Genomic DNA, 24,839 nt, shown 5'->3' on the forward strand with positions numbered 1-24,839 from the left:
TGCGTGCCTGTAATCCCAGCTACTTAGGAGGCTGAGGCAGGAGAATTGCCTGAGCCCAGGAGGCGGAGGTTGCGGTGAGCCGAGATCGCGCCATTGCACTCCAGCCTGGGCAACAAGAGTGAAACTCCGTCTCAAAAAAAAAAAAAAAAAAATTAGCTGGGTGTCTTGGCACCCACCTGTAATCCCACCTACTCAGGAGGCTGAGGCAGGAGAATCACTTGAACCTGGAAGGCAGAGGGTGTAGTGAGCTGAGATCATGCCATTGCACTCCAGCCCTCCAGCCTGGGTGACAGAGTAAGACTGTCTCAAAAAAAAAAAAAAAAAAAAAAAAAAGGAAAGAAATAGTACAAATGAGGAGGAAAGGAAATGGGTGGGTTAAACACATTTTCCCCAAACTGCCAGGTTTAGTTTGCAGAATTTATATTCCCTTTGACAGATAGCATACCCCTCATTCCCAGGGCACCACCATCAAGCTAGCTAGCTGGCTCAGCTCATGATGTCTTTCGGCCACATCAGGACTCAGCATAGTATATGTTCTGGTCAACACCCAGAAAATTCTAGCTATCCATTTTGACTCTTCAGTTTCCCTTAGATGACTGCACGCCAGCAATTTTAAATTATTAATTTGAAAATAATGTGCGGCTGGGAAGACACTGAAATCTGGAAAATGGCTGTTTAGGTATAAATTTACTTTGACCTACTGAGATCAAGAAAGCACTGACATCGTCCTCATCTAAGATACCTTATTCTCCTTGGATATTTTCCAAGTTAGTTCAGGGGCAGTTGCTGAGGAATAACACTGATGGGAGCTCACACTCTGGCAATCTTCCTGAACTGCCTGATGTTAATTTGTATAATCTGCCGCCTTTGTACTCAAGACCATGTGACAAGATTCTATTTCTGATAACCTTCTGTGCAGGGGTAGCCACAGGAGTCTGAACAATCGTTAAGTGTCCAGCCTTGGTTTCCTGCCACTAGTCAATCTGGAGAGACTTTTAATGATTCTTGAAAATACAACTGTAATTGTAAGTTTGAGCCCTGGGAATGTGATTTATAGCTAAGGAATGGGCAATCTCTTCTGTCCTGAGTGCCATGGCTGGATTCTGCAACATCTGTGGCTACAAGGGCAAGGAAGGAACAAAGGGAGAGGAAAGTATTTCAATGCAGAGATCTTCTCAGTGACCCTCCTTGCTCTTCATCTGCCTGATGAATTTTGAAGACTACTTTTTATCATGTCTCCACACCCTCCACAACCCCCTCAGTGGCTCCCAGTTTGCTTTTACAACATCAAGACTACACTCCATACACTGACTGAGATTGCCAATATGCCTACCCAGTCTGATTTCCTATTCCTCCTCCCTGCATACATTTGCTGCTCTGGTCTCCTGAAAGGTTACATTCCCGCACCTCTTTCCGTTAGAAACTGTCTCATCTCCTTTCCCCTGGTCTATCTAAAGCTCATTCAGAACCCCAGATATAATACCACAAGCCCCTATCCTCCCATCTTCCCATTCATTTGCTCCTGTCCAACCAGGCCTTAGGCTCTGGAGTCAGACAGATTTCAGTTCATAATCTCAGTTCTGCCACTCATTAACTTCATAAACATGGAAACATTTCTCAACTCTTTTTTTTTTTTTTTTTTTTTGAGACGGAGTCTTGCTCTGTCACCCGGGCTAGAGTGTGGTGGTGTGATCTTAGCTCACTACAACTTCTGCCTCCTGAGTTTTCAAGTGATTTTCCTGCCTCAGCCTCCCAAGTAGCTGGGACTACAGGCGTGTGCCACCGTCCCCGGCTAATGTTTGTATTTATTTATTTATTTATTTATTTTTTGAGACGGAGTTTCGCTCTGGTTACCCAGGCTGGAGTGCAATGGCGCGATCTCGGCTCACCGCAACCTCCGCCTCCTGGGTTCAGGCAATTCTCCTGCCTCAGCCTCCTGAGTAGCTGGGATTACAGGCATGTGCCACCACGCCCAGCTAATGTTTTGTATTTTTAGTAGAGGCAGGGTTTCACCATGTTGACCAGGATGGTCTGGATCTCTTGACCTAGTGATCCACCCGCCTCGGCCTCCCAAAGTGCTGGGATTATAGGCTTGAGCCACCGCGCCTGGCCTAATGTTTGTATTTTTAGTAGAGATTGTGTTTCACCATTTTGGCCAAGCTGGTTTCAAACTTCTGACCTCAAATGCTCCACCCTCCTTGGCTTCCCAAAGTGCTGGGATTACAGGTGTGAGCTGCCTGGCCGTTTCTTAACTTCTGAGCCTCAATTTTCCCATTTATAAAATGGGTAAAATATGGCCAGCATGTGGGTCAGGCCTGTGATCTCAGCACTTTGGAGGCCGAGGCAGGAGAATCACTTGAGGCCAGGAATTCAAGGTCAGCCTGGGTGACATATTGACACCCTGCCTCTACAAAAAATAAGCTGAGTAGGGTGGCTCGCACCTATTGTCCTAGCTATTCAGGAGGCTGAGGTGGGAGAATTGCTTGAGCCAGGAATTCAAGGTTGCAGTGACCTATGATTGTGCCACTGCACTCCAGCCTGGGCCACAGAGCGAGACTCTATCACTGCAAAAAATAAAACAAGAAAATGGGTAAGACGGGGATAATAAGACCTAGTGTCATGAGAATAAGTGAATAAAATGAATCACTTATTTTAGTAATTGGCAAATGACACTCCAAAAAATTAGTTGGTGTTTCTATTGTTATTTTACTGCCTTTTGTCTGAACCTCTTCTTATTCTATCAGATTGCAGTCTGTGGTTGGCCAAGTCAATTCTATTTCCCTAGCCTCTATTGTCTCTCAGCTCTTCAGCTTTGTGCCCTACCAATCTTAATAAATAACTGCCACACTCTAATTTCACAGCCTCTGCTCCAAGAATGTTGATGCTAGAGAGAGCCCTGTAACCAGGCTGATTGGTTCAACAACAAAAAAAATCCTGATTCTGAACCTCAGCTGAGCCCTTTCTGCTGCTCCACAAGCCCCTTACTGTTGGTTCTCAATTACAGATGCTCATTAGAGTCAACAGAGACACTTCTGAAAACATTAGTGCCTGGGCCCCATCCCAGGAGAATTAAATCAGAGTCTGTGGGGCTAGGGTCCAGGTCATTTTTGTGTATGTGTGTTACGGCTCCCTGGATGATCCTAATATGCAGCCAGGGATGAGAACCAATTAATTGTTTTTTTTTTTTTGAGACCGAGTTTCGCTCTTGTTACCCAGGCTGGAGTGCAATGATGCGATCTCGGCTCACCGCAACCTCCACCTCCTGGGTTCAGGCAATTCTCCTGCCTCAGCCTCCTGAGTAGCTGGGATTACAGGCACACGCCACCATGCCCAGCTGATTTTTTTGTATTTTTAGTAGAGACGGGGTTTCACCATGTTGACCAGGATGGTCTCGAACTCTCGACCTCGTGATCCACCCGCCTCGGCCTCCCAAAGTGCTGGGATTACAGGCTTGAGCCACCGTGCCCGGCCACTTAATTGTTCTTAAAGGACAATTATTTCCTACAGCAGCGTTCCAGATCTTTTCTTCTATCCATAAGCCTACGTTCAAATCAAATAGAAGCTTCATAAACTGCATCTTCATAAATCCACAGAAGCTTCATAAACTTTCCACCTCCCTCCCTGACAGACTTCATTTTGTTCCTTTCTTGGAAGATAGAGCATCACACCTCCTATCTAAAGCTAATCTATCTTGTTTTAAATAAAATATTCCATTAGTTACCTCCTTTAATATATATATATATAAAATATGTATAAAATATATGACATATTTTTGGGGGGAGTGGGGTGGAGTTTTGCTCTTGTTACCCAGGCTGGAGTGAAATGGCAAGATCTCTCCACTCACTGCAACCTCCACCTCCCAGGTTCAAGCAGTTCTCCTGCCTCAGCCTCCCGAGTAGCTGGAATTGCAGGTGCCCACCACCATGCCCAGAAAATTTATTTTTATTTTTATTTTTTTAATTAAAGATGAGGTTTCACCATGTTGGTCAGGTTGGTCCTGAACTCCTGACCTCAAGTGATCTGCCCACCTTGGCCTCCCAAAGTACTGGGATTACAGGTGTCAGCCACCACACCTGGCATATATTTTTAATATTATTAAATGTTTATCTTTCTGTTGCTTCTTCCTCTCAACCTGGATTTGTCCCAAATTTTTCTTCCATTCTAAACAACAAACAAAAACAATCTTCTCTCACTCTGGTTCTGGGTTGAGTGAGAGAGGAGAACTAGTATTTACTGAGGGACTCCCAGAGGTGGGTGCTATGTTAGGTAATACCTGTTGCAAAGTCCTGACCATTCTTGTTCTGGGGTATCACTTCCATCTCTGCTTCTCCATGATTACTGCCGCTGTCCCAACCAAGGAGTTTTTTCTCTTGCTTATCTAGGACTATTTCCTGGATTTCCGGCTTAAACTTCTTTTCCTATCTAACTCAATCTGTACAGTAATGTCAGAGTAATTTTCCCAGTCAGATCACTATTCTGTTGAAGAGTCTTTCATAATTCTCCATTGACTACTGGATAACATTTTGATCCCTGATCTCTCTTCAGAATTAGTAGGAGGCCTGTGGAACCTCCTTGTCTCAAACCCCATGAGTGATCTGACCTTCTGATCTTTGCTGGGATAAGACAACTTTGTGATGTTTTTGTCTTTGAATTTCTTGATTCTTGTTATAATTTGTTTCAGCTGAAATGTTACCCTCCTGGTTGCCTTCCCTGTTGATATTAAAATAAGTGCCCCTCTCCCCTCACTCTGTACCCCATCAAATGATCTGAAATTATTTTGTTTACATGTTTGTTGCCCATGTTTATTCTGTCAGTTTACAGCCTGTGGTTGTCCAAGAGCCAGGCCAACTCAAATCTACTTCTACCCCTGAGCTTTGCTGATTCATCCCAGGGCTCCTTGTTTGCCCATCACTTTGAGCCTGTTTATTGCTAAGGTGATAAGAGCCAGATTTCTTCAGAACACACTGGGATTTTCTGGGGTAATTATTATTAGTGCTCCTGTTTATCCTCAAAACTATCTCAATTGGGACAATACATTATATTATCACTGATTTACAGTCTTGTATCACACTCGTTTGTAAACGTGTTCTTTTTTTTTTTTTTGAGACGGAGTTTCACTCTTGTTACCCAGGCTAGAGTGCAATGGCGCGATCTCGGCTCGCTGCAACCTCCACCTCTTGGGTTCAGGCAATTCTCCTGCCTCAGCCTCCTGAGTAGCTGGGATTACAGGCACGCGCCACCATGCCCAGCTAATGTTTTGTATTTTTAGTAGAGACGGGGTTTCACCATGTTGACGAGGATGGTCTCCATCTCTTGACCTCGTAATCCACCCGCCTCGGCCTCCCAAAGTGCTGGGATTACAGGCTTGAGCCACCATGCCCGGCGTAAATGTGTTATTTCTAAGCTCACTGAGGACAGGAACAAGTCATGTTCATCTTTCTTCTTTTTTTTTTGAGATGGAGTTTTGCTCTTGTTACCCAGGCTGGAGTGCAATGGCGCGATCTCGGCTCACCACAACCTCCGCCTCCTGGGTTCAGGCAATTCTCCTGCCTCAGCCTCCTGAGTAGCTGGGATTACAGGCATGTGCCACCACACCCAGCTAATTTTTTGTATTTTTAGTAGAGACGGGGTTTCACCATGTTGACCAGGTTGGTCTCGATCTCTCGACCTTGTGATCCACCCGCCTCGGCCTCCCAAAGTGCTGGGATTACAGGCTTGAGCCACCGCACCCGGCCTTTCTTCTTTTTTTTTGAGACAAGGTCTTGCTCTGTTGCCCAGGCTGGAATGCAGTGGCACAATCACGGCTCACTGCAGCCCTCAATCTCTGAGGCTTAAGTCATCCTCCCACCCCAACCCACCAAGTAGCTGGAACCAGAGGCAGGCACCACCATGCCTGGCTAATTTTTTTATTTTATTTTATTTTATTTATTTATTTATTTTTGAGACAGAGTGTCCCTCTGTTGCCCAGGCTCGAGTGCAGTGGCATGATCTCAGCTTACCTCAGTCTCTGCCTCCTGAGTTGAAGCAGCTCTCCTGCCTTAGCCTTCTGAGTAGATGAGACTACAGGCGTGTGCCACTATGCCCAGCTAATTTTTGTATTTTTTATTTTCATTTCTTTGAGACAGAGTCTTGCTTCTTCGCCCAGGCTGGAGTGCAATGGCGTGATCTTGGCTCACTGCAATGTCTGCCTCCCAGGTTCAAGCAATTCTGCCTCAGCCTCTCTGATAGCTGGGATTACAAGCACATGCCACCATACCCAACCAATTTTTTTTTTTTTTTTTAGTTTTTAGTAGAGATGGAGTTTCACCATATTGGCCAGGCTGGTCTCAAACTCCTGACCTCAAGTGATCTGCCCACCTTGGCCTCCCAAAGTGCTGGGATTACAGGCATGAGCCACCGTGCCTGGCAATTTTTGTATTTTTAGTAAAGAAGCGGTTTCACTGTGTTGGCCAGGCTGGTCTCAAACTCCTGACTTCAAGTGATCCACCCCCTTCAGCCTCCCAAAGTGCTGTGATTATAAGCATTAACCACTGTGCCCGGCTATTTTATTTTTTTGAGACAGAGTTTCACTCTTGTTGCCCAGGCTCTATTGCAATGGCGCGATCTCAGCTCACTGCAACCTCCACCTCCCGGTTTCAAGCGATTCTCCTGCCTCAGCCTCCCAAGTAGCTGAGATTACAGGCACTCGCCACCACACCCAGCTAGTTTTTGTATTTTTAGTAGAGATGAGGTTTCAGCATGTTGACCAGGCTGGTCTTGTACTTCTGACCTCAAGTGATTCACCCACTTCAGCCTCCCAACTTCGGGGATTATAGACGTGAGCCACTGTGCTGGCCTTGTTTTATAGAGAGAGGGGCTCCCTGTGTTGCTCAGGTTGGTCTCAAACTCCTGGGCTCAAATGATCCTCCGGCCTAAAGTGGTGAGATTATAGGCCTGAGCTACCACGCCCAGCCTATGTTCATCTCTCTTTGACCAGTAACATCTAGTACAGTATTTTGTATGCATATAGTAGAAGCTCAGGGATGTATTGAATGAGATTGGATGATTGATTAAAATAAGACAACGTAGGCTGGGCGTGGTGTAATCCTGGCACTTTGGGAGGCGGAGACAGGTGGATCACCTGAGGTCAGGAGTTCAAAACCAGCTTGGCCAACACGGTGAAACCTCGTCTCTACTAAAAATACAATAATTAGCCAGATGCGATGGTGGCCGCCTGTAATCCCAGTTATTCAGGAGGCTAAGGCAAGAGATTCACTTGAACCTGGGAGGCTGAGGTTGCAGTAACCCGAGATCGCACCATTGCACTCCAGCCTGGGCAACAGAGCGAGAATCCATCTCAAAAACAAATAAGTAAATAAATAAGATAAAATAAAATGACACCGATGTGGAGACACTAGCACAATATCTAATACATGGTAAATGTAGTTTTTTTCCTCCAAATGTGGTATGTGCTAAAAAAAAAAATACATTTATTAAAGTTTTTTTTTTTTTTTTTTTAAAGACAGGGTGTTCTGTCATCCAGGCTGGAGTGCAGTGGGATGATCATGGCTCACTGCAGCCTCAGTCTCCTGGGCTCGCTCAATCCTCTTGCCTCAGTCTCCCGAGTAACTGGGACAACATGTGCACGTCACCATGTACAGCTAATTTCTTTATTTTTGTACAGACGGGGGTCTTGCTACGTTGCTCAGGCTGATCTCAGACCCCTGGGCCCAAGCAGTCCTACCTTGGCCTCCCAAAATGCTGGGATTACAGGTGCAAGCCACCACGCCCAGCCCTAAAATTTAACAAATGTTACTTTCCCTTCCCTCAAATGGGTCCAGGTGTCATATCTCTCAAAACCTTTGTTTACAAACTATGCTACACAATTTAGTACCCAAGTATGTACTGGCTTGTTTGCCTTTATTGAACTTTTTGTGGTATTTTTTTTTGTACTACATTAGAAGATGTCAGGTATCAAGTCATAATTATCAATTCCAGATTGATACAAACTAGTTCTTTTTGTAAATTGGTTTATATTGAGATGTTCAATATCTATTGGCTGGTTAATTTGCAGGAAAGAAATGATGACAAAAATAGCAGGATAGGTGCCCACAGTCAATGGCACAAGCATAAAGGATCACGTTCCCTGTTTGAAGATGCATTGTATGTGTTCCAGCGAGCAAAAATTGGAGCTTCAAATATATCCTCTCAACATTTTAAGTAACTAAGCAGATACAGATTCAAGTGATCAAGTAATCTTTTTTTTTTTTTTTTTTTTTTTGAGACGGAGTTTCGCTCTTGTTACCCAGGCTGGAGTGCAATGGTGCGATCTTGGCTCACCGCAACCTCCGCCTCCTGGGTTCAAGCAATTCTCCTGCCTCAGCCTCCTGAGTAGCTGGGATTACAGGCACGTGCCACCATGCCCAGCTAATTTTTGTATCTTTAGTAGAGACAGGGTTTCACCATGTTGACCAGGATGGTCTCGATCTCTTGACCTCGTGATCCACCCGCCTCAGCCTCCCAAAGTGCTGGGATTACAGGCTTGAGCCACCGCGCCCGGCAATCAAGTAATCTTTACACAAGAGCGCAATGTCTCTTGGAAGTAGGGGAAGAATGAAAAATATGCTTAGTCTTGAGATCTGACTATGGAATAATAAGACTGGGATTTGAATTCCTAAATTATTTATAATAACTTCCCTATGACTGTTTTTTCATCTTTGTAATGGGGATGGTACATTTGCCTCTGGGGAGTTTGTAAGAAGAGTAAATGAGAAATAGATACATATATTTTTTGGAGACAGAGTCTCACTCTGTCTCCCAGGCTAGAGTGCAATGGCACAATCTCAGCTCATTGCAACCTTCACAACCTCCACCTCCTGGGTTTAAGTGATTCTTCTGCCTCAGCCTCCAGAGTAGCTGGGATTACAGGTGTGTGTCCCAACACCAGGCTAAGTTTTGTGTTTTTTTCAGTAGAGACAGGATTTCCCCATGTTGGTCGGGCTGGTCTCAAACTCCTGACCTCAGGTGCTTGGCCTGCCTCAGCCTCCCAAAGTGCTGGGATTTATAGGTGTGAGTCACCGTGCCCAGCCAATGTGTCTTAAATATTGCATTGGGACATACTTATACACTCAACACTAAAAAATTACTTCTTGTTTATCTGAAATCCTAATCTAACTGGGCTTCACATGTATGTATATATTTTTATTTTTCTTATTTATTTATTTATTTATTTATTTCTAAGACGGGGTTTCACCATGTTGGTCAGGCTGGTCTTGAACTCCCTACCTCAGGTGATCCACCCACCTTGGCCTCCAAAGTGCTTGGATTACAGGCGTGAGCCACCATGCCCGGCCATATATATATATATATTTTTAAATGGATTGTTGCCCTGTCGCCCAGGCTGGAGTGTAATGGCACGATCTCAGCTTGAACTTCCGCCTCCCAGGTTCAAGCGATTCTCCTGCCTCAGCCTCTGAGTAGCTGGAATTACAGGTGTGTGCCACCATGCATAGCTAATTTTTTGTATCTTTAGTAGAGATGGGGTTTCACCATGTTGGCCGAGCTGGTCTAGAACTCCTGATTTTCACTGATCTGCCCACCTGAGTCTCCTAAAGTGCTGGGATTACAGGCATGAGCCACCGCACCCGGCCTAGCTTCCTATATTTTCATTTGCTAAATCCGAAAACCCTACCTGCGAGAAACTGTGGCCATGCCACAAGAATTCGGCCCAGCCAATGTGCCTTGCACACAGCAGGGCTGGAGACATGAGCTGTCATCTTGCAAGGCAACTGTGAAAAAACAGGTTCCTGCGGCAGTCCTGGAAGGATGGAATGGTTGTTCCCTGAACTGGATAAAAGTGATGAGGGAGGCAGTGGTACCCTAAACAGTTGGAAGCACAGGGGTCAGGGTCAGACAGACTTGCATTTGAATCCTCTGTCTGTCCTTTAATAGCTATATGATTTGGGACAAGTTGCCTTATATTTCTGAGATTCAATTTTCTCATATGGCAAATGGGTATAATAATAATAGTACCCATGTCCAGAGTTACTGTGAGGATAAAAGGAGTTAATGTATATAAAAAGCCTCTTCCAGGGCCTAACTCACGAAAGCTACTTAATAAATGCCTTTATTAATTAAAAATATCTATTGAGGCTCTCTTATGTGTCAAATACTGAGGTAAGTTCTGGGGATATAAAATAAAACAGGCTTGACGTCATGGCTCACGCCTATAATCCCAGCAACTCCAGAGGTTGAGGCAGGAGGATCACTTAAGTCCAGGAGGTCAAGGGTACAGTGACCCATGATAGCACCACTGCACACCAGCCTGGGCAACAGAGAAGGACCCTGTCTCTAAAAACATGTTAAAAATGAAACAATAAACAGGTAATATTGTGTGATAAGGCTATTAGAGAGGACGTAGAGCACCACAGAGGAGCCTATAGGAGGGCACATAACTGTCATGGCTTCCCAAAGGAAATGATGTCTCAACTGAGACCTGAAGTGTGAGTCAGAATTAGCCAGATGAATGGGAGAATGAAAATAGCATATAGGCCGGGCGCGGTGGCTCAAGCTTGTAATCCCAGCACTTTGGGAGGTCGAGGCGGGTGGATCACGAGATTGAGAGATCGAGACCATCCTGGTCAACATGGTGAAATCCCGTCTCTACTAAAAATACAAAAAATTAGCTGGGCATGGTGGCACGTGCCTGTAATCCCAGCTACTCAGGAGGCTGAGGCAGGAGAATTGCTTCAACCCAGGAGGCGGAGGCTGCGGTGAGCCAAGATCACGCCATTGCACTCCAGCCTGGGTAACAAGAGCGAAACTCCGTCTCAAAAAAAAAAAAAAGAAAAAGAAAAAGAAAAGAAAATAGCATATAGGCCAAGCGTGGTTGCTCATGCCTGTAATCCCAGCACTTGAGGAGGCCAAGGTGGGTGGATTACCAGAAGTCAGGAATCTGAGACCAGCCTGGCCAACATGGCAAAACCCCATCTCTACTAAAAATACAAAAATTGCTGGGCACCGCCGCTCACGCCTGTAATTCCAGCACTTTGGCAGGCTGAGGCAGGCAGATCACGAGGTCAGGAGTTCGAGACCAGCCTGGCCAGTAAGGTGAAACCCCGTCTCTACTAAAAATACAAAAATTAGTTGCGTGTGGTGGAGCATGCCTATAGTCCCAGCTACTCAGGAGGTTGAGGCAGAAGGATTCCTTGAACCCAGCAGGTGGAGGTTGCAGTGAGCCAAGGTCATGCCAGTGCACTCCAGCTTGGGTGACAGAGCAAGGCTCTGTTTCAAAATATAAATACATAAATAATTAAAATTACAAATGCAAATATTAGCTGGACGTGGTGGCATGCACCTGTAATCCCAGCTACTCAGTAGGCTGAGGCAGAGAACTGCTTGAATCCAGGAGGCAGAGATTGCAGTGAGCCAAGATTGTGCCTCTGAACATCAGCCTAGGCGACAGTGTGAGACTCCATCTCAAAAAAAAAATAAAAAAAGAAAGAGAAAGAGAGGGAGGGAAGGAGGAACGGAGGAAAATGAACCAGGTAAAACCCTACTTCCTAACTTTCCTCTCTTGACTAATTTAGTTCAAAGGCCATTAGGTGGGTATGAGCAAGGTAGACATCTTTCCGGGGGTTAGAAGAGGCTCTCAGAGCCTGAGCAGGGTGAGAAGTGCTTCTAGGGATGGGGAGATGGGTCATGACAGTGGCAGTTGGGAGTGAGATGTTGGAGCCCAAGGGAGTCAAAAGAGGGCATCTGGCCGGGCACAGTGGCTCATGCCTGTAATCCTAACACTTTGGGAAGCCGAGGTGGGCAGATCACCTGAGGTCAGGAGTTTGAGACCAGCCTGGCCAACATGGCAAAACCTTGTCTCTACTAAAAATACAAAAATTAGCAGGGTGTGGTGGCAGGTATCTATAATCCCAGTTACCTGGAAGGCTGAGGAAGGAGAATCACTTGAACCTGGGAGATGGAGGTTGCAGTGAGCCAAGAACACACCAGTGTACTCTATCCTGGGCAACAGAGTGAGACTCCATCTCAAAAAAAAAAAAAAAAAAAAAAAAGAGGGCATCTGAGCATGGTGGTGGGTAGCAACAGCCCCTAGCTTGGTGTGAGAGTCCAGGGTAGGGAGTAGCAACCACCTAGCTTGGAAGGTCAGAGTCTGAGCAGAGTAGAGGAGTCATTCCTACAGCCTACATGGTATGTTGGAATCCAAGTAGCGTGAAGATGGCATCATCCTTAGGGGAAGAGGAGGCTGTGTGTGACAGTGACCAAGAAAAGATCATAGGTGCTCAAGCAGAATGAAGAGAGTGCCTGGGGAGGGGAGGGGCAAATGTCTTCAAGTGGGGTTTTAGAGCCAAATGAGGTGAGGCAGTTATTATTGTAGGGCCAGTTTTAAGCAGCAAAAACAGGAGATTGGATATATACAAGAGGGTTGATCAAATAAATATGTGTATTAAGGACAGTGGGAGCCAGGTTTTTCATGAAACAAGAAAAAATTTACAGATGTAGAAGGGGAAAAAAAAAAAACTATAGTGTTTAGTAGAGAAATAAATGTAGACATAAACGTGTGTACCTATGTACAAATATGTATAAATAGTACATTTGTACATATGTATAAATGAAGACACAAGAGAGCCCAGAAATAAGGCTGTACATCTACAACAATCTGATCTTTGACAAAGCTGACAAAAAAAAAAAAAAAAAAAAGCAATGGGGAAAGGACTCCCTTTTCTTTTCTTTTTCTTTTTTTTTTTTTTGAGACAGAGTTTCACTCTTGTTACCCAGGCTGGAGTGCAATGGCGCAATCTCGGCTCACCGCAACCTCCGCCTCCTGGGTTCAGGCAATTCTCCTGCCTCAGCCTCCTGAGTAGCTGGGATTACAGGCACGTGCCACCATGCCCAGATAATGTTTTGTATTTTTAGTAGAGACGGGGTTTCACCTTGTTGACCAGGTTGGTCTCGATCTCTTGACCTCGTGATCCACCCGCCTCAGCCTCCCAAAGTGCTGGGATTACAGGCTTGAGCCACCATGCCCGGCCCCAGGACTCCCTTTTCAATAAATGGCTCTGGGGTAGCTGGCTAGCCATATACAGAAGATCGAAGCTGGATTTCTTCCTTACACCATACACAAAAATCAACTCATGATGGATTAAAGACTTAAATGTAAAACCAAAACTGTAAAACTCTGGAAGACAACATCGGCAATACCATCCTGAACATAGGAATAGGCAAAGATTTCATGACAAAGACACCAAAAGCAATTGCAACAAAAGCAATAATTGACAAGTGGGATCTAATTAAACTTAAGGTTTTCTGCACATCAAAAAAAAAAAAAAAAATCTATCACAGTAAACAGACAGCCTACAGAATCAGAGAACATTTTTGCAAGCCATGCATCTGACAAAGGTCTAATTTCCAGCATCAATACGGAACTTAAAAAATTTACAAGAGAAAAACAATCCCATTAAAAAGGAGGCAAAGGACATGAACAGACACTTCTTCAAAAGAAGACATAAATGCGGCCAACAAGCATATGAAAAAAAGCTCAATATCACTGATCATTAGAGACATGCAAATCAAAACCACAATGAGATACCATCTCACACCAGACAGAATGGCCACTGTTAAAAAGTCAAAAAATAACATGCTGGCAGGGTTGCAGAGAAAAGGGAACACTTATATATTGTTTATGGGAGTTTAAATTAGTTCAACCATTGTAGAAAGCAATATCACAATTCCTCAAAGAGCTAAAAGAAGAACTACCATTCAACACAGCAATGCCATGTCTGGATATACACCCAGAGGAATACAAATCCTTCTGCTATAAAGACATATGCACATGAATGTTCATTGCAGCACTATTCACAATAGCAAAGACATGGAATCAAACTAAATGCCCATCAGTGGTGGATTGAATAAAGAAAATGTGGTACATATGTGCTGTGAAATACTATGCAGCCATAAAAAATAATGAGATCATGTCTTTCATGGGAACATGAATGGAACTGGAGAGTATCATCCTTAGAAAACTAAGATAGGAACAGAGCTCCAAATATCACATGCTCTCACTTTTAACTGGGAGCTAGATGATAAGAACTTATGAACACAAAGAAGGGAACAGCAGACACTGCGGTCTACTTGAGGGTGTAGGGTGAGAGGAGGGAGAAGAGCAGAAAAGATAACTATTGGGTACTGGGCTTAATACCTGAGTGATGAAATAGTATGTACAACAAACCCTCATGACACATGTTTACCTACGTAACAAACCTTCACATATACCCCCAAACCAAAAATAAAAGTTAAAAAAATGTAGACATATATGCATATTCCTTAGCTCTGTGCACCAAGAGAGTTTGGAAACAGTCACACTCCAATAGCATTTAACATCCCTAGTCCCAAATTTTGGTATCTAAATATCATCCTCTACTAAAAGAAACCAGTGATCCTTGGAGAAATGATTGATTTCAGGGCTGAGATAAGGAAAGTACAAGAGGAACTCAGACCATCTTGCTGTGGCAGAAAGTAAAGAAGTGCTTAAACAATGACGGAGACATGCCAACAAGATGTTGAAGGGGCTTGAAGGCGGCTTCCCTAACCAACTCTGAGCATCAAACTAAATAATGGCAGTAAAGGGTCATAATCTGCCAAATGAAGTAGGAATCCACATGTTCATACTGATATAAATAAAAGAATAAATAAACAAATGAGAAGAGAACATTTTTCTTACAGCAGAATAACAACAAATTTAGAAGGAATGATTAAATTGAGAAATCACTATTAGGCAATCTTTATAGTAATAATTCATTCAGCAAAAAAAAAAAAAAAAAAAAAAAAAACCCTAAACATAGTGAGTAAAACTATGATAAGGAACAGGATATATACCTCAAAGAAGTACCTTTCCACAAAACACTTACTGGTTACAAAGAGCAAAAGAGTAACTTCACAGTGAAAAGACCTAGCAGACACCACCTTAACCAAAGTAAACATTCTGGTGAGGTTTGGATCAAAAACAAATCAAATATGCAAACAAAATAAATGATTGTATCAATTTTTAAAAAAAGAGAACAAACTTAACATTCTCAATAATGATACAAATTGAAATCAGGTACCACCAGATGGGAGGCAATAACACTGTATCACTTCTGTCCTATTCCTGCCAAAAAAAAGGAACCCTGAGATACTGTTCCGGATTGAAAGAAACATGAGCAGGACAAGGTGGTTTAGGCCTGTAATCCGAGCTCTTTGGAAGGCTGAGGTGGGCGGATCACCTGAGGTCAGGAGTTTGAGACCAACCTGGCCAACATGGTGAAACCCCGTCTCTACTAAAAATATAAAAATTAGCCAGGCACGGTGGCGGGCACCTGTTGTCACAACTACTTGAGAGGCTGAGACAGGAGAATCGCTTGACCATGTGTGGTAGAGGTTGCAGTGAGCCGAGATTGTGCCACTATACTCCAGCCTGGGCGACGGAGCAAGACTCCATCTCCAAAAAAAAGGGGGCGGGGAGGAAAGAAGGAAGGAAGGAGGGAAGGCAGGAAGGCAGGCAGGCCAGCCGCAGTGGCTCATGCCTGTAATCCCAGCACTTTGGGAGGCTGAGGAGTGCAGATCACGAGGTCAGGTGTTTGAGACCAACTTGGCCAACATGGTGAAATCCGTGTCTAGTAAAAATACAAAAAATTAGCCAGGTGTGGTGGCGGGCTTCTGAAATCTCAACTATTCAGGAGGCTGAGGCAAGAGAATCCCTTGAACCCAGAAGGTGGAAGTTGCAGTGAGCTGAGTTGGTGCAACATTGTACTCCAGCCCAGGTGACAGTAGTGGGACAATTAGAGAAATTTGATCGGGTCTGTGGATTAGATGGCTGTCATATCCTTGTTTGAGTGTGTACTCATGTTAGGTAGGATGGGCATCATGTTGGAAATTTAATATTGAATGGTTCAGAAAAAAAAAGTTTTTTTCTTGGAAATTTTTGCAGATTTAAAATTCTTTCAACATAAAATGAAAAATAAAAGTTTCAAATTTGTCAGTAATTCCTTTAAGAAATAAGAGAAGCCGTTAAACGAATGGAACAAAAACAGTACACATAAAGAGAAACGGTCATAAACAAGAAAGAGGTCTTGGAAACTAAAAATATGGTAGAAAATTTGTTTAGATGTTCAACAGAAAATCTGCAAGAAAAAATTGAGGAATTCTTACAGATAAAAGACAAACATAGAAAACAGAGGAGGATGGCCAGGTGTGGTAACTCATACCTGTAATTCTGGCACTTTGGGAGGTTAAGGTGGGAGGATCACTTGAGCCCAGGAGTTCAAGACCAGCCTTGGCAACACAGTGAATCCCCATCTCTACAAAAAAATTAAAAAATTAGCCGGGTGTGGTGGCACCCATCTATAGTCCCAACTATTAGGGAGCTGAGGTAGGAAGGATCGGTTGAGCCCAGGAGGTCCAGGCTGCAGTGAGCTAAGATTATACCACTGCACTCCAGCCTGGGCAACAGAGCTGAGACCCTGTCTCCAAAGCAAACAAACAAGAAGAAAATGAAGGAGGAAAACACAAAATACAAGCTCAAAGGAATTAGATTAAGCCAGGAGATCCAGCATCTAATTAATGGGTGCTCAAAAGAAAAAGAGCATAGAAATCAGAAGGGAGGAAATCACCAAACAAGTAATAAAGAATGTTCCCCATGTTGAAGGATACGTATTGCTAGATTGAAATGCCCCATCTAGTGCCAGCACAGTGAATGAAAACAGACCCATAACAAGGCACATCAACAAGGAATATCAGAAAATCAAGCCCAAAGAGAAGAGGTCCCAGAAAGGGAAAAGCTAAATTAAACAAAAACAGGCCACATAGAAAAGCTTAGGAATCAGAATGACTTTAGACCAGGGGTCCCCAAACTACGGCCCTCGGGCCACATGCGACCCCCTGAGGCCATTTATCCAGCCCCCCGCCGCACTTCAGAAAGGGGCACTTCTTTCAGTGGTGGTCAGTGAGAGGAGCACAGTATGTGGCGGCCCTCCAACGGTCTGAGGGACAGTGAACTGGCCCCCTGTGTAAAAAGTTTGGGGATGCCTGCTTTAGACCTATTGGCAGCCACACTGACACCATAGGGCAATGAAGGGGTGCATTGAAAATTCAGAGGGAAAATTCCGTACAACCTAGAATCCCAATTAGAGCCGAACTTTTATATGAGGTATGAAAGCAAATACACATTCAAACATGCAAGGTCTCCAAAAATTTATTTCTCATCTGTTTTATTCAGGAAGCTACTGAGGGATATATGTCACCAAAATGAAGTAGTAAGCTAAGAAGAAGGAGGATATGGGATGAGGCAATGCAATGGGAGAAAAAGGTAAAGGGGATCTCTGGAAGGTGATGACGAAAGGTCAGAAGACACCTCCACATCAGAAGTGGTAGCAAATGACCAAAACCTAATTCAAACTAGTTTAAGCAAAACAAAAATATTGGCCTGGTGCAATGGCTCACAACTATAATCCCAGCATTTTGGGAGGTCAAGGCAGGTGGATCACCTGGGATCAGGAGTTTGAGACTAGCCTGGCCAACATGGCTGACACGGTTTGTCTGTGTCCCCACCCAGAATCTCATCTTGAATTGTAATCCCCATGTCAAAGGCAGCACCAGGTGGAGGTAATTAGATCATGGGGCAGGTTCCCCATGCTGTTCTCATGATAGTGAGTCTCATGAGAGCTGACGGTTTTATAAGCATCTGGCATTTCCCCTGCTTGCACTCACTCCATCCTTCTGCCCTGTGAAGGAGGTGCCTGCTTCTGCTTTGCCTTCTACCATGATTGCAAGTTTCCTGAGGCCTCCCAAGCAATGCGGAACTGTGAATCAATTAAACCTCTTTCCTTTATAAAGGGTATTTCTTCATACCACTGTGAGAATGGAATAATATAATGGTGGAGCCCTGTCTCTATGAAAAATACAAAAATAGCTGGATGTGGTGGTGCATACCTGTGATCCCAGCTACTTAGGAGGCTGAGGCATGAGAATGGTTTGAGCCTGGGAGTGGAGGTTACAGTGAGTCAGGATAGCACCACTGCACTCTAGCCGGAGTGACAGAGTAAGACTGAGACTCTGTCTCCAAAAAAAAAAGTGTATATATATATATATATATATATATATATATACACACACACACACAAAATGTTGATATGTGGTGTAGGATGGGTGAAGGAGTTTGTGCAAACTAAGAAGTCCAGGATTCAGGTTTTCAAATGCTATTGTCAAGTTTGTCTCTCAGCTGTTTCCCTGTATTTAGGCTCCTTGTGTGGCAGCAAGAGGGACTCTGGAAGCTCAGGTTTACCTGTTTTTTTATGCATTAGGTAACATCAGGACTGCAGTGGCTCACACCTGTAAGCCCAACACTTTTGGAGGCTGAGGCAGGGAGATTGCTTGAGCTCAGGAGTTCCAGACCAGTCTGGGCAACATGGTAAGACCCCATCTCTACCAAAAAATTTAAAATATTAGCCAGATGTGGTGGCTTGTGCCTGTAGGGAGGCTGAGGTGGGAGAATCCCTTGAGCCCAGGAGGCTGAGGCTGCAGTGAGCTGTGATCATGCCACTGCAGCACTCCAACCTTGGCAATAGAGCAAGACCCTTTCTCAAAAAACACAGAAACAGAAACAAAACCATCAGGAGAACTTCAAGATAACCACTTTCTTGATCACTCTGACAAAACTTCCAGGGCAGATTCTAATAGGCCCAGCTTTGGTCATGTGTCCGTCCCAGAACCAATCATTGGTAAAGAAGATGGAATATTCTGATTGGCCAGGCCAGGGTCAAGTCCCCAGCCCCAGGGCTAGGATCCACAGACAATGATGTCACCTGCGAAAATCTTACAAGCACTTTGTAATTGGTAAAGTGTGATGTAACTTTACCAATTACATGTAACAATTATCACCTGTCCATAGCAGATTAGACACTATGTTAGAAGGAAAGAGACTGTGCTAAGTAAACTCTCCCTTACAGCAAAGAGAACTAGAAGTGGATAACAGGGAGATTGACAGGAAAAACTATACAAATTCCGTGTGGAAGTGCAGCATTCTGGGACATTTGATGTACAGAAAAACAGTTTACAAACTTTATTATATAACATTGTTATCACCATGATCTATTTAGGCTTGGGTTTGTTTTGTTTTGTTTTGTTTGTTTGTTTGTTTGTTTTGAGACAGTGTCATGCTCTGTCACCCAGGCTGGAGTGCAATGGCACAGTCACTGCTCACTGCAGCCTCAACCTACCTGGGCTCAAGTGATCCTCCCACCTCAGCCTCCTGAGTAGCTCAGACTGCAGGCATGTGCCACAACACCCAGCTAATTTTTAAATTTTTTGTGGAGACTGGGTCTTGTTACGTTGCCCAGACTGATCTCAAACTCCTGAGTGATCCTTCAACCTCAGCCTCCTAAAGTGCTGGGATTACAGGTGTGAGCCTGAAAAGTTTAATATGCATTTAAAAATTCATGTCTGGAGAAGTCATCCTTGTCTGTGTGTTTAATTTGTTTATCCAGAATGACTTTTTCCAAAATTGCCAGGTAACTGGTGATTACAGGGACCCTGTCCTAGTGGAAAATTAATCTCACGCAGAAGATGATGTAGGTTTATTACAGCACAGCAAAGAGCGAAAACTAAAACTTATTGTGTGAATGTGGTCATTTGCACATTAAGCTCTATATGCTGATTATGTTTTCAGTTCCACCCTCCAAAACAGAATATGGAATTGGGTGGGTCCCTTAAAGTAGGGCAGTTCTCATGTTTTCATGTTAAGCTTGCTTGACCAGAACTTGCTAGCCTAAAAATATACTTACTCTACTCACGTGTAGGATGTAAACATATCCCTCACTGCAGACCTGCGTTTAGTCTCTTGGGTTCTCTTTTGCAGCTTCCTCATTAGTAGGGTGTGTGTTGGTGGAAAGTGCTCCCAGCAGCAAAAAGCACAAGCAGGTGTGTAACATGTGGATTGTCATGCTGACAGTGTTTATCTCAGCAAATGACACGTTTCACCCCTTTTCCATTTTACGAACAATTCTAACATTAGATCCGCCTGTTACTTCAGGACATTTCAGGAGCTTTTCCTCAGAGAGTCCAATCTCCTCCCCAGATGATCTGCTTCTCATCCCATTAGCAATGTAACTGCACTTTATGCTATGTGTGATCACATCCTTCCCTAAGTTTTGAGGGAGAAGAAAAGAGAAGGGATAAGGAGAAGGCAAGGAGACAATAGTTAATTCACAGTTAATTTATTAACTTCCCAGACTTTGATTACTTGCCTAAATCTATTTTCTTTGTATTCGGGCTGTACGGTAACCTGATTTTTTTTTTTTCCTGAGACAGGATCTTGCTCTGTTGCCCAGGCTGGAGTGCAGTGGCACCATCTCAGCTCGTTGCAACCTTGACCTCCCTGGGCTCCGTGATCCTCCAACCTCAGCCTCCAGGGTAGTTGGGACTGCAGGTGCACACCACCATGCCTGGATAATTTTTGAATTTTTTGTAGAGACAGGGTTTTGTCATGTTGCTTAGACTGATTTCAAACTCCTGGGCTCAAGCAATCTACCTGCCTCAGTCTCTCAAAGTGCTGGGGCATTTTGGGTAGGCTTGAATCACTACATCCAGCCACTAACCGGATTCTTAATTTTGCCTAGGTAACTCATGGCTTTGGATCACCCTTTTGTACCAACTTATACATATCTCACAATTTCCTTGATTCTCTGTGCTGTTTAGATTCCTACTCATGCCGGGTGCGGTGGCGCGTGCCTATAGTCCTAGCTACTTGGGAGGCTGAGGCCGGAGGATCGCTTGAGCCCAGGAGTTCTGTGCTGTAGTGCGCTATGCCGATTGGGTGTCCGCACTAAGTTCGGCATCAATATAGTGACCTCCCGGGAGCGGGGGACCACCATATTGCCTAAGGAGGGGTGAAACGGCCCAGGTCGGAAACGGAGCAGGTCAAAACTCCCGTGCTGATCAGTAGTGGGATCCCGCCTGTGAATAGCCACTGCACTCCAGCCTGGGCAACATAGTGAGACCCCGTCTGTTTAAAAAAAGAAAATAGATTCCTACTCATAAAAATTGATTACTATTTCCTTGTATAGCTGTTTAATAGGAAACAAAATGGTAATATCCAAGGTATTCCTAATTCCAGTGACCAACCAATATAGCCCCGTAAAGAATGTGTCTTTGCAGGCCGGGCGCGGTGGCTCAAGCCTGTAATCCCAGCACTTTGGGAGGCTGAGGCGGGTGGATCACGAGGTCGAGAGATCGAGACCATCCTGGTGAACATGGTGAAACCCCGTCTCTGCTAAAAATACAAAAAATTAGCTGGGCATGGTGGCACGTGCCTGTAATCCCAGCTACTCAGGAGGCTGAGGCAGGAGAATTGCTTGAACCCAGGAGGCAGAGGTTGCGGTGAGCCGAGAGCCTGGGTAACAAGAGCTAAACTCCGTCTCAAAAAAAAAAAAAAAAAGAACGTGTCTTTGCGCAGCCAGACAACTCATGGCGGCGGCGGCAGCGGCAGCTGCTTGGGCGCGGTGCGGTGGTGACTGAGCTACGAGCCTGGCGGCTGGTGTGCGCGGAGCCCCGTCCCCTGCGTGCCTCCCAGGCTCCGCACCCCTGATGCTGCGTGGGTGCTGAGTCCGCTCCGGCCGGGACGGTGGTGAAGTCTTTCCTGGGCCAGAGCGTGCTCCGGAGTTCCTGGGACCAAGTGTTCCCCACCTTCTGGCAGCGGTACCTGAATCGCTGCAACAAACATGTCTTGACCGAAGACACAGTACACCGGGAGGTGACCCCTGACCAGAAACTGCTGTCCTGGCGACTCCTGACCACGACCAACAGGATGCCCCGCTGGGCCGAGCGATTGTTTCCTGCCAGTGTTGCTCACTCGGGGTACACCCTGGAGGACTCTACTGTCGACCCACAGAATGAGACCATGACCACCTTCACCTGGAACATCATCCACGCCCGGCTGATGGTGGTGGACGAACGACGTGTTTACTGTGTGAACTCTGACAACAGTGGCTGGACCGAAATCCGCCGAGAAGCCTGGGTCTCCTCTAGCTTATTTGGTGTCTCCAGAACTGTCCAGGAATTTGGTCTTGCCCGGTTCAAAAGCAACGTGACCAAGACTATGAAGGGTTTTGAATGTATCTTGGCGAAGCTGCAAGGTGAGGCCCCTTCCAAAACACTTGTTGAGACAGCCAAGGAAGCCAAGGAGAAGGCAAAGGAGACAACGCTGGCAGCTACAGGAAGGCCAAGGACCTCGCCAGCAAGGCGGCCACCAAGCAGCAGCAGTAGCAGTTTGTGTAGCCAGCCCACCAGCACCACAGCACCCCAGACAGCTTGGCTCAGCCCCTCTGCCCTCCCTCCAACATACTTTATCATTAAAAATCAACTTCCAGCCCTATCTACTGTCTGGGTGGTGGGTGAGAGTTTGGCATCCACAGTACACCTGGCACATTATCCACGTCTAAGCCAGGTTTGCTTATTCTCCCATCGGGCAGCTGAGGACCCAAGCACAGAGGTGCAGTGACTTGCCTCACGCCCCAGGTAGCCTGCAGGTGAACTGGCGATAAATGCTAGACTGGAAGCCTCACGAGGGCAGGGCTCTTGGTTTTGTTCTCTGATGTGTCTCAAGTACCTGGAACAATATCTAGCACATAATAGGCACTCAATAAACACTTGTTGAATTCAGTTCGTCCTAAAAAAAAAAAAAGAATGTGTCTTTGCAGGAGTCAACCCCACTGTTGGGGGATCAGTTTGCACACAGAATGTGTAAGTTGGGAGGCAAACACCCATAGCTATCCACACATTCAATGGAGCAGTCACACCAGGAGAGGGAGTCTGGGAGAGAAAGATGGGGGAGTAGGTAGCTTAGCGGAAAGAGGCAAAGGTTCAATGAAGTGTTGTGGGGAGTGGCCATGAGAGGAACCAGAGAGGTTCCCCTACTGGTGGAATCCAGCGGTCCAACTAGAGGAAACAAGTTGTATTTGTTTTCATGGCAACCAAAGTATCTTCCAACGGGAAATAGGCCAGGTAGAGAAATGAAGAGAAATACAAAACCCCAAATTACTAACATCCTTAACTGGACCTTAGGAGAGTTTGTTGCAGAGTTGATTTGAGTTAATCCTTATAGAAATCACTGATTTTGCCGGGCGCGGTGGGTCAAGCCTGTAAATCCCAGCACTTTGGGAGGCTGAAGCGGGTGGATCACGAGATCAAGAGATCGAGACCATCCTGGTCAACATGGTGAAACCCCGTCTCTACTAAAGGTGCAAAAAATTAGCTGGGCATGGTGGCGCGTGCCTGTAATCCCAGCTACTCCGGAGGCTGAGGCAGGAGAATTGCCTGAACCCAGGGGGCAGAGGTTGCGGTGAGCCGAGATCGCGCCATTGCACTCCAGCCTGGGTAACAAGAGCGAAACTCCGTCTCAAAAAAAAAAAAAAAAAAGAAATCACTGATTTTTAGATTTAATACTTTGAATCTTTTTTTTTTTTTTTTCCCCTCTGCAAGACAACTATTTGTCTGGGGAAGTTGAGAACTGTCTCTACATTGGTGGTTCCTTTCTTCCTGCTTCTCCTATAAGCAACTGGATATGGGGCAGAGCGCCCCACCCATCCACCAGCACCACCAGAGGATCTGGAAACCACATCTGAGATGGAAGAGGACCAGGAACTGGAGAGAAAAACGTCTGGATTGAAGACCTCAATGGCTGAAGATGAGAGGAAGACAGCCCTGGAAATGGCCCAGGCAGTTGGAACAGATAGACACTGTGTGACATCTGTATTGCAAGAGGAGGAACATACCCTAGGAAATTTGCTGCATTACATCATCATGAAGAACCCTGGAAAAAAAAAGTGGAATTTTGTGGTTACACTGAAACTCATCCTTCAGAGAGCAAAATTAATTTATGCATTCAGACTCGAGGTACTCTTCCAGCTGTTGAGCCAATTCGGAGAGGCCTGAAGGAGCTCAGGAATATCTGCCAACCTATGCTTGACAGGTTTGAGGCCAGCATAAAGGACTATAAGAATCAAAGAGTTAGCAGAAATGAATTCACATTCTAGTCCCTTAAGCAGTATACAAGGAGAGCTGCCCTCTAGGATATTATCTTCCTGATTGTGCAGAACCCAGAATTGGAAGTTTGTGGCCAGGTGTGGTGACTCAGGTCTATAATCCCAGCACTTTGGGAGATTGAGGCGGGCAGGTCACCTGAGGTCAGGAGTTTGAGACCAGCTTGGCCAACATGGTGAAACCTCATCTCTACTAAAAATACAAAAATTAGCCTGGTGTGGTGGTGCATGCTTGTAATCACAGCTACTAGGGAGACTGAGGCAGGAAAGTCATTTGAACCTGGGAGGTGGAGGTTGCAGTAAGCCGAGGTCACACCACTGCACTCCAGCCTGGGCAACAGAGCTAGACTCTGCATTAAAAAACAACAACAACAACAACAACAAAAAACCAGAAGTTGCCAGGCATGGTGACTAAGCCACCGTGTAATCCCAGCACTTTGGGAAGCCAAGGCAGGTGGAATACGAGGTCAAGAGTTCCAGACCAGCTTGGTCAGCATGGTGAAACTCTGTCTCTACTAAAAATACAAAAAATTAGCCGGGCATGGTGTTGCATGCCTGTAGTCCCAGCTACTCGAGACGCTGAGGCAGGAGAATCGCTTGAACCTGGCAGGCAAAGGTTGCAGTGAGCCATGATCATGCCACTGCACTCCAGTCCGGGTGACAGACCAAGACTCCATCTCTTGGTGGCTCACACCTGTAATTTCAGCACTTTGGAAGGCTGAGGCAGGCAGATCAAGAGGTCAGGAGTTTGATACCAACCTGACAAACATGGCGAAACCC

General features: G+C 45.2%; 1 pseudogene; it reads left to right on the forward strand.

Annotated features, from left to right (window-relative positions):
- The first annotated feature begins 23,643 nt into the window (after positions 1–23,643).
- LOC101052742 (DNA-directed RNA polymerases I and III subunit RPAC2-like) lies at positions 23,644–24,053 on the forward strand (annotated as a pseudogene).
- The last annotated feature ends 786 nt before the right edge of the window (positions 24,054–24,839 follow it).

Source organism: Saimiri boliviensis, chromosome 6, assembly GCF_048565385.1.
Source record: "Saimiri boliviensis isolate mSaiBol1 chromosome 6, mSaiBol1.pri, whole genome shotgun sequence".
Taxonomy (NCBI): Eukaryota; Metazoa; Chordata; class Mammalia; order Primates; family Cebidae; genus Saimiri; species Saimiri boliviensis.